The sequence below is a fragment of the Anoplophora glabripennis genome, unplaced genomic scaffold (genome assembly GCF_000390285.2).
Source record: "Anoplophora glabripennis isolate ALB-LARVAE unplaced genomic scaffold, Agla_2.0 scaffold549, whole genome shotgun sequence".
Lineage (NCBI taxonomy): Eukaryota > Metazoa > Arthropoda > Insecta > Coleoptera > Cerambycidae > Anoplophora > Anoplophora glabripennis.
In genome coordinates this window covers 1-9,768 of record NW_019416986.1, presented here as the reverse complement: position 1 = coordinate 9,768, position 9,768 = coordinate 1, and positions in this window count along the sequence as shown.

The following is a 9,768-nucleotide window of genomic DNA, read 5'->3' as shown; positions in this document are numbered from 1 at the left end:
ATTTATCGATTTTCCAATGCGATGCGATTTTATAAACGGATCTTGATAATGAACTTTGCACGCCACTAGTTTTTTGTATGTACAGGGTCATTCACATAACACCTTATCCCCTTTTCTTTGTTTTTCTATCTAAGAAAATATGGCAGGGACTATAATTTTAGGAAATTCTCTTGCGACTTCAAAGCTATCTATGAAAAAAAATTGAGTGCATGATTTGCACCAATTTTTGGTTTGTTAAATAGAACACCCTATACATTTACTTGAATAGTTTGCTGATTTGGGTTTATTTACTGACCCTGTACGGAGTCAAGATTGCCACCGTGTGAATGTTTCCACATTAAACAAATATTTAAATTCTTTATTAAGAAAAATATTTTGTTATGAAAGGTGTTTTATAACACCTTTATCCTGTTCTAGACAAGAGACATTATTCCAATCTTTTTTTTTGTAATGCTAATATTACTCACCTCATTGAAAATACTACTTTTGTTGAGCAAAATGCCTTATTCAATTATTACATCTGTCTTTGTTTACTTTACCTTTCAGAGTCCCCATAGAAAAAAACTACGAAATGTAAGTCAATTGTTTTTTATTGCTTTAAAGTAATTTTTTCTTATATAGAAAGATAAAAGAAATAAGGGAGTAGAATGTTATGTGAATTACTCTGTACATGAAACTATACCTGGTCATCAAGGTTAGCGTTATTATTGCCCATGTCAAATTAGAAAAAATGTATAACGGGTTTCCCGAAAATGGTTTTAACTTTTTCAAGTTCAGCTCACTTTACTTGGGAAAGGAAGCATTCTTCGACAAAAACTTCTTTGAACTACTTCTCTTGATTTCATTGTAAAATCTATTGGAGACGAACAACCTGCATAATAGTTCAAGGAAACTGTGTAAAATATTTCCAAACAGACATTTTAAATTGTTAGATGTAAAACATCTCAAACTGTCCTTTCTACCAGTTCCTAGTTCCCATAGTTTTAGTGGAAAATTCTGTATAGCAATACAAATATTAAGTCGGTGTGCACTAAATTGTTGCTGTGAGTGCTCTGTTCAAACATGAATCAATGAATTCCCTGTCTTAAGTTATATTTTGTAAAAAAGTATAAAAGCTATAAGCAGTTTTCACCATCTGTAAAGAAAATTATATATGTTACAAACGCAATGTTATCATTACTTGGAGCTATTTTAAAATAGGGTGTCATCGAAGGTGGACGTAATAGAACGACATACGAAAACGTCCTGTATAACGACGTGATGTTTGTGCAGCCTTTTGCCGACATTCACCGTAGACTACACAAGGTACTACAAACACAAAGGTGATTTGCAAACGATAGCTGAAAGAAAAACCCCAATTTCAATAACATGATGGGTATTTGACTTTTTTGAAGTAGGTCACAGAACAATAATTAAGTATATTTGAAAAATTTTTACAAATGATTTTTTTTTTACTCACCAGGTATATAAATACCTCTCTGGCTCCGGGTCATAATAATCAAAAAACCACTTCGCAGACACCGCAATTTCGGTAAGTAACATTTGCACTAGGAATATATATATATTGTCTGCTGTTGCTGGTGACTGAGAAATAATTACATTTTATGAGATTGTCCCCAATTATTCACAATATTCGTTTAATACAAATCTCGTCCATCAATATGTGCGCGGGTAGGTCATATACCAAAAAGAATTCTGCGATTACAGACAAAAATATTTCCACGTTCTATCTTTGCGAGATATAGATCCTTGGATGAAATTTAACGAAATTAATAGCGCTTGTAACTCGACACCTTCACTTAAAATTTTCCTTATAGGGGCTATTATACACGTTAAATACGATAAATTTTTACTGGGAATTAAGTCGGGTGTCGAATGCAGTTAATTCTCAACAAATATCGTACGGAGGCAGAGGATAACGACAAAATAAAACTCATACGATTGATATTCGTTTAATTTTATTGAATTGTTAAATATATCATGAGTGTTTATATATGTACGTATGTTACGGTGTTTTACATGTTTTCTTAGAATATATAATACCAGCAGTGTTTAAGTTGTATGAATATTGAGTAAAGAATTATACACAGGGTGATTAAAGAAAAATTGTACATACGCTAACTGGACAATCCTGGGCTGAAAATATGAAGAATTGACACATAACGCTTAGATAAAATATGACTCCTTGCGGAGTTACAGGGTATTTTATTTAAAATTTTTAAATGATTTAAATGATAATAAACTGTAACTGTAAAACCTAACTCAACTAATGCAATGCAATCCCAGGACAGAAGATACCGACTTGAATAATAATAATATGACAAATAAATTAAATAATAAAATAAAAATGATTATGCAGCCCTTTGGTTAACTTTAAAAATCTCGAGAAATAATGACTTTACCGCTATGAAAGAGTAGTATACCTATTAAAAAAGTATACCAAAATAAAAATCCAAGTGGCGTAGAGTTAGGAATAGGAAACTGCCCCTCTACACCTGTCTTACGCCTCTGGTAGTAGCAGTGAACGATTTTATAGCATTATTAATATATTCTAAAGTATCTAATCTTTATGCCAAGTATGACAGAGAAATATCAAATAGGTTAAAGTAATGGGCAAAAATCATTTAAATTTTTTTAAATAAAACGCCCTGTAACTTCGTAAGGAGCTATATTTTATCTAAGCGTTATGTGTCACTTTTTCATATTTTCAGCCCAGGATTATCCAGTTGGTATATATACAATTATTAATGAATCACCCTATATATTTAAAATATCCACCATTTCTTAATGCCCCAGATTTCACTGGAAAATTTGGTGTATGGCAACAGTACGTACTTCCAGTAGAAGTGCACTGAAATGTTGCTCTAGGTGCTCTGTGCAAAATGAATCGATCAACTCCCTCCTGGCTTATGCTACTTTTTGCATAAAAGTATAAAAGCTGTAAGCAGTTTTCATAATCTGCAATAAAAATTATAGAATGAGATATGCAGTTTTTCTATTACGTAGTGCTAACTTAATTTATTTGAATTTTGATGGGAATATATTATAGGAGCAATTTCTAAATGTTATTGAAATTTTTTAAATATTGTTTACTGACAAATATAATTCCGATTCAAATCCGTACAAGAATATTGGATGTTCCCGAAGAAGTCTAGAATATTTCTTCTAATTATTTTATATAAAAATTTATTAATTAATTTTATATTAACACATGTCCAATAATATATTCTTTCTGAAATACAGGGTGTTGATTTTTTTTGTTTTTCTAATCTTAATAATTGAAACTTTATTTTTCTCAAATTTCCTGAGATTAAATTGCCTATCAGAGAACATGATTTACAGTAGATCAAATTTTAATCACCTCACCAAGGGCTTGTAGACGATAGTATTCCAAAGAAAATATTTGTTGTTTATTAAAACTTTTTTTTCTTTTTTTTATTCTGACAACTATTGTTTCCATAAACTTTAAATGTCCAAGATATGCATTAAAAAAATACATTTTTAACAAATATACAGTGTGTTTCACTTAAAGTCGGTACACCTCCGTACTGGGAATGGCGTTAGCCGATTTTCAAAATTCTTTTTTTATGTGATACTACTCAAAAAGGCCTACTTCTTGATATTCTATGTTTTTACATGCGACCTTTGCCACGGCCTACTATTGTTACGGGCTTATTTTTAGTATTACTATTTTATTTAAATTCATATCGGACTCTCTTAAAAAAAAAATAAATAAACCACAATAGAATTGCAATCTCCCAGCCACAAATGAAAACTTTAAATTAGTGTATTTATTTATTTCCTATCTTAAACAAATATTATGGTATGGTTTAACTTGTTATATTTTTCCCAAAATATTAAATTTGTTCATTAAATTGTCGACGGTAGGTAAATATGAAGTTCCTTGTCGATATACGGCCGAACGGGCTTTTTCTTTCCTCTATTTTTGGTCTCAGGCATTTCTTACTTCCTCCTGGGCTCTTCGTCGCGATAGACAAGAGAATTGTCGACTTAGCAGCGTGTGTTTTCATTACGATAAATATCGCTTTTGCGGATCTTGCTGCATTTTGTGGGCAAAAATTTGTTTTGTTAGTGCTGGTGAATCCAGTGTCAACCGGTGTTGGTTGGATTTGTGCCCATAAACCCGACATAAGGTACCATTCACCACGAGGCCGCCCTACAACAAAGGTAAAACTTTAAATAATCTTCACTAATTTTCTATACCTCTACTCCACCGGGAAACCTTCTTAGACATGCTTGTCTCTTTTTTTTAGGCCTCGTAATTGTCCTCGTCCTTGTTTCAATTGCACAGTTATATCCGCACTCCCACCCTCAACGTCACCTTCTTCGTCGCTATTAGTATGTTGGGTATTTTCCTACTTCACTCTCATATACCGGGTGATAAATTGACATTGAAAGTCCAAGGTATAGTAACCCCGGACCTTGGTTAAACAACGCAGGATTACTCCTAGCTTTGGCTGGATTATTATCTGCACTGGAGAGTAGTATCCCTATCCAATACCCGTCTTACATAACTCCCAGTTGCTGCCTGGCTTCATGTCCTTTTGTGAATGTTCCTGTATGGTTGGAGTAGTAAATTTTCCCCTGCATAATCGTTGGAAACTGTCACTGGTGCTGCAGAAACCGCTCAGATAAGCCTAATTTTAAGTTATGCATGTCACGTTATTTATAGTATTTAATCCCTTTCTGATCTGGCTTGTTGTCATATAGTGTATACATATATTGTACGCTATTTTTCTTTTGGAAATTTAGTTTACATGGTAGCAATTATCACCGCCTATTTTACTTATTCCATTCCGCTACCTGATAATTACGTTATTCACCTTATTAGATATTAGTACTTAGTACTTACCCCGGCAGTTTTTTTGTTATTTAGTTTGGCGTACTGTTAGGTAACTTATTAGTTAATTTGTTAATAAGGTACATACATTATTCATTTACAATTCTTGCCGACCTGTTCCCTGTTCTTTTATTATAGTTTATAAGCTTACATTATTTCGGTATAGGTAACGGCAATTCTTAATGAAATTTAGGTTCACTTACAAAACTTTTAATAATATTCATTCTGTGTTTATGCTGAACTCACCGATACTTGCCCTTGTTGTTATTTAAATGGCCTTTATTCGCTTACACTTTACTTATCATTGTTTCCATACAATCTAAAGAAAATATAAATAATATTTATACGATTAGGCACTTAATTTGGATTATAAGACATAAGTTTTATGTAATCTATTTCTTTGGAATTTTGTACACCGAACCAATAGCGCTATCGGAGAGGGTTATCTTTACCTGTTACTATTTAGATTACGCATATACTTAATTAGCACTATTTTGTCAAACCTATCTAAAAGGTGCATAATCGACCGATATTGACAACTAGATTAATTAAGCGATTGTAGCCGTGGTCAGATACTTTGGGCACCGGCCATTTAAATGGATTAAAGATACCGTTTGAGTAGTTGCTTTCTTAGGGCTTTTATTTATACCTTTTTCACGTTTTTTTTTTGTACTGTAAGGTTTCGGCGTCTCTCCAGGATTCTTGCGTACTGTCCATCGGGTTGTAAAACGGGTGGCGCCTTAAGAGATTTATTATCAACACCACCCCCATTGCTGAGCTGGGCCAGGGCCAACCCTAACTTTGGAGAGAGCCTTATTGTCATTGGAAAGGAAAATTTATTGAAATTTTATTTTACCACCCACAAGCGCGTAGCACTATTATTAAGAAAATACCCTCAAAAATAAAAAAACATAGGCATTTTTTTAAGAAAGAAAATGATAGCATTTTCGATTTGACCACACCTCAAAACCCTAAATACAATGTTTCATTATTATATCTTATACAAGGTGCTCACAAAATAGGTTCAGAATGTTCTGTATTAGTAGGGAAAATATTTTGACTTTATGTTTTACAGTTCTAACAGTTCTAGTACTGTAAATAGAGTTAACATAACATGTTTAATTTGACTGGAAGTGTAGTGGCTTGAACTCGAAGAGGTCCTAATCGCCGTCGTATGCATTCGCATGATGATATCTTAAGGAGGTTCGATACATCTCTTGCGGGGAAGGCGGTGCGGGAGGAAAGCCTATGCTTATACACGGTAGTTTCGTTGTAGCACCAACCTTACATAAACTAATTTGGGCGAACTAAATATAATATATACGAATGAAATTTATACAACACATATTAGCTTGCATATATTTTTCGTGTTTAATGCACGGCAATTAACTTTTTATTTGAATAAAAGTGTCTATTTATTTATTAAGAGCTTGTAAAATTATGGATGAAATCTGGTAACATTACCATGCCGTAGTGGTAAAAGTTGGGTCAACTGTCACTACTGTCAACTGTGCTTTGCGCGTATTCCGTAAACATGATGAACATCCAAGATACAAAGGATTAGTAATGACTGAAAAGCAATATAAAATGCGTATGAAACATAATATGAATTGATGAGAAAAAAGTAAAATGTGCAAACCGAGAATCTATATGATAACTATCAAGAAGTTCAGTGTGTGATAGTCAGACGTCGCGTTGACAAATTGAAGATTATGACAGAACATCTATACTGTTTGTTTTGCAAAGAAATCCTTTCAATTTTTGTTTCAGATTGCTATTATATTGCATTAGATCACGAAAAATTTATTTAATATTAATTATTACTACATATGTTTTCAACTGGAATAATTTTATAGTCTATAATCGAGCTATTCAAATATAGCGCGTCAGTCGAAGCGTTAAGTACATCGCACAGTGTTGCCATTTTCCCTTTCATTGGATCAGATGTTTGTTCAAATTTGTCAAAACGTTATTATATTCATTCTATTATCTCAATAATTACATTGTAAGTGCATATTTTTATTGTTTTAAAATGTTTAGTAATATTTAATTCTTTAATTACAATTTTATTTTCCCGATCCTAACCATTTTTAAGAGCAATATTCACATTTGATTAAAGTTTTTTTCCCAACTCGCATAAGAGCCTGTGTATAAGAGCATAATTTTTAATATAATTTTTCAAAAAAACTATATTGGCAATCGATCTGATATTTTTACACAAGGCAGTTGGCATATTAATTAACAGATTTCAATGATTTTGAAATCTTTCTTACCATTTTTTTCGGTATCGAACCTCCTTAAACCATGCAACTGAGAATTTCAGAGCAAGTGTAAGAGAAATGTCTCTCAATTTAAATTTTACTCATACTAAAATTTGGAGATGTCTCCGTAGAAATAAAAGAATCCCTTTCAAGCCCAGATTTCTTCACACTCTGGAAGAGAGCGACAAATAAGACGGTTACAATATTGGTACTGGATTCAAGGAGAAATACTAAATGATCGTAGTTTTTTAAATAACATAATGTTTACTGACGAGGCTACATTTACTACCAATGGTATAGTTTCATCCCAAAATTGAAGGTACTGGTCTACAGAAAACCCACACTGGGTAATTATTGTAAGAGACAATACTCGCAAAAAATTAATGTGTTCTGTGGGATTTTATGTGATCAGACAGAAACTCTACCTTCAACTAGATGGAGCACCTATTCGTAATGCGGTAATAGTACGTCATTGGTTGAATGAAAATTTCCCGAGAAAGTGGATAGCTCGCAACAGTCCGTTAGTTGACTGGCCGTCAAGATCTCTAGACTTGACGCTTCTTGATTTCTTTTTATGAGGAAGTGTGAAAAATAAAATGTATAAAACAAGGCCCCAGAACAGAGAAGATTTATGTAATTGAATTAAACAAGCATGTCGACAAATAACACCACAACAGTTGAGGAGAGTTATTAGAAATAAGAGGAGAGCAAATGATGGTGGGCTAATAGAAAATAGTAATATTTAAATTTTATTTCGTTGTGAAATTCATTCCTGGTATATTAAAAATAATGTAAAATTTGGCTGTCTTATTGTGAGCACCCTGTATGAGTGAAATCGATGAAACTGAATGGATATACCTTCGGTAAATAAAATTATGAAAAAATACCTTCAAAATATTTTCCGTTGTTAATACAGGACACTTTGCAATGAGTGGAATTTTTCGAAGTTTGCATCTATTTTGTGAACACCCTGTATGTATGTATGTATGTATGTATGTATGTATGTATGTATGTATGTATGTATGTATGTATGTATGTATGTATGTATGTATGTATGTATGTATATCGGAGGTGTGGTGGAATTGTCTTCCACCGCGGCATTTAGGCCTTATTAGGCCCCTTGTACACCCTCCTTCATTACTCGAGTACTTTTCTTCAAACCATCCTATCTACTACGCAGGTGGCTTGGTGGCAAAGTCTCGTACAGTTTATGTATGATAGCATGGTCTTGAGTTACAGAGAATTCTAGCTCTGTTCTCATTACCATTTATCGGGGACCACACGCGTGCGGCAAATATTGGGCGACCCAGGTCTCTTGGTAGGCTGCCACAGCCACGTCCCCGAGCCTGCCTTAGGTTACCCATTCAAATTCCAGCCCACGTCCGTGATGCTTGACTCGGCAGATCGAAATCCGCCGATCAAGACACCCGGCTAGGCGGTCCCCTGTGAACACCCTGTATAAGGTATAATAATGAAACTTTGTATATAGGGATTTGAGATGCGATCAAATCGAAAATGCTATCCATTTCTTTTTTTTTTTAAAAATGCCTAATATGTTTTTTGATTTTTGAGGGTCTTTTTTTAATAATAGTAGGCCGTGGAAAAGGTCATATGTTAAAAAATATAATATCAAAAAGTAGGCCTTTTTGAGCACTATCACATAAAAAAAATAAAAATATTTTTTATTATACAAGGACGGTCGAAATTATGTTCTAAAATTTACGCAACTTTGACAGAGCTGTTAAATTTGACATTTCGCCCACGCAGGCAGTTAGCCTTGTCAAGATAATTAAATTTTTGTATTTTGTGTACAGCCACAACCGGGGACACAACGCAACAGAAAAAAGTTAAGAATGAAACATACGGATTAAAAGAGGTTACTTCAGTAAATGCTCGATATGTCCTCCATCTAGTTCAATGCACTTCCTTATTCTTTTAAGATTATTTTGTTGCACTCTGTGGATTCTGTTTAATTTCATTACAATGATGTTTTATTCTTGCCATCAACTTTTCTCTTGTATAAACCGGAGTTGAATACACCAATTCTTTTAGGTAACCCCACAAGAAGAAGTCAAGGGGGTTAAGATCTAGTGACCTAGGTGCCCATAAGTGTGGTCCGCCTCGCCCAATCCACCAATCATCAAATGTTGCGTTGAGGTAATTTTTAAACTCATGACTGAAGTGGGGCGGTGCCCCATCATGCATGAAATACATCTCCTGTCTTGTTTGCAATGGCACGTTTTCTAGTAGTAGATTTAGATCGTGTTGTAAAAAATTCAAATATCGGGCACCGTTTAATCCATCCGGTAAGAAAAAGGGACATATTAATTGGTTACCGATTAGTCCTGCCCATACATTAATTTTTGCTAGTGGTTGCCTTGAATGACTAAATGAGGGTTTTCAAGCAACAAAATAATCTTAAAAGAGTAAGGAAGTGCATTGAACTAGATGGAGGAAATATCGAGCATTTACTGAAGTAACCTCTTTTAATCCGTATGTTTCATTCTTAACTTTTTTCTGTTGCGTGTCTCCGGTTGTGGTTATACACAAAATACAAAAATTTAATAATCTTGACAACCGTTCATTTTTTCATAAGTCATGAAGTATACCTTTTTTGTAGAAAAGTAACAGGGCTATCCCCTCCTG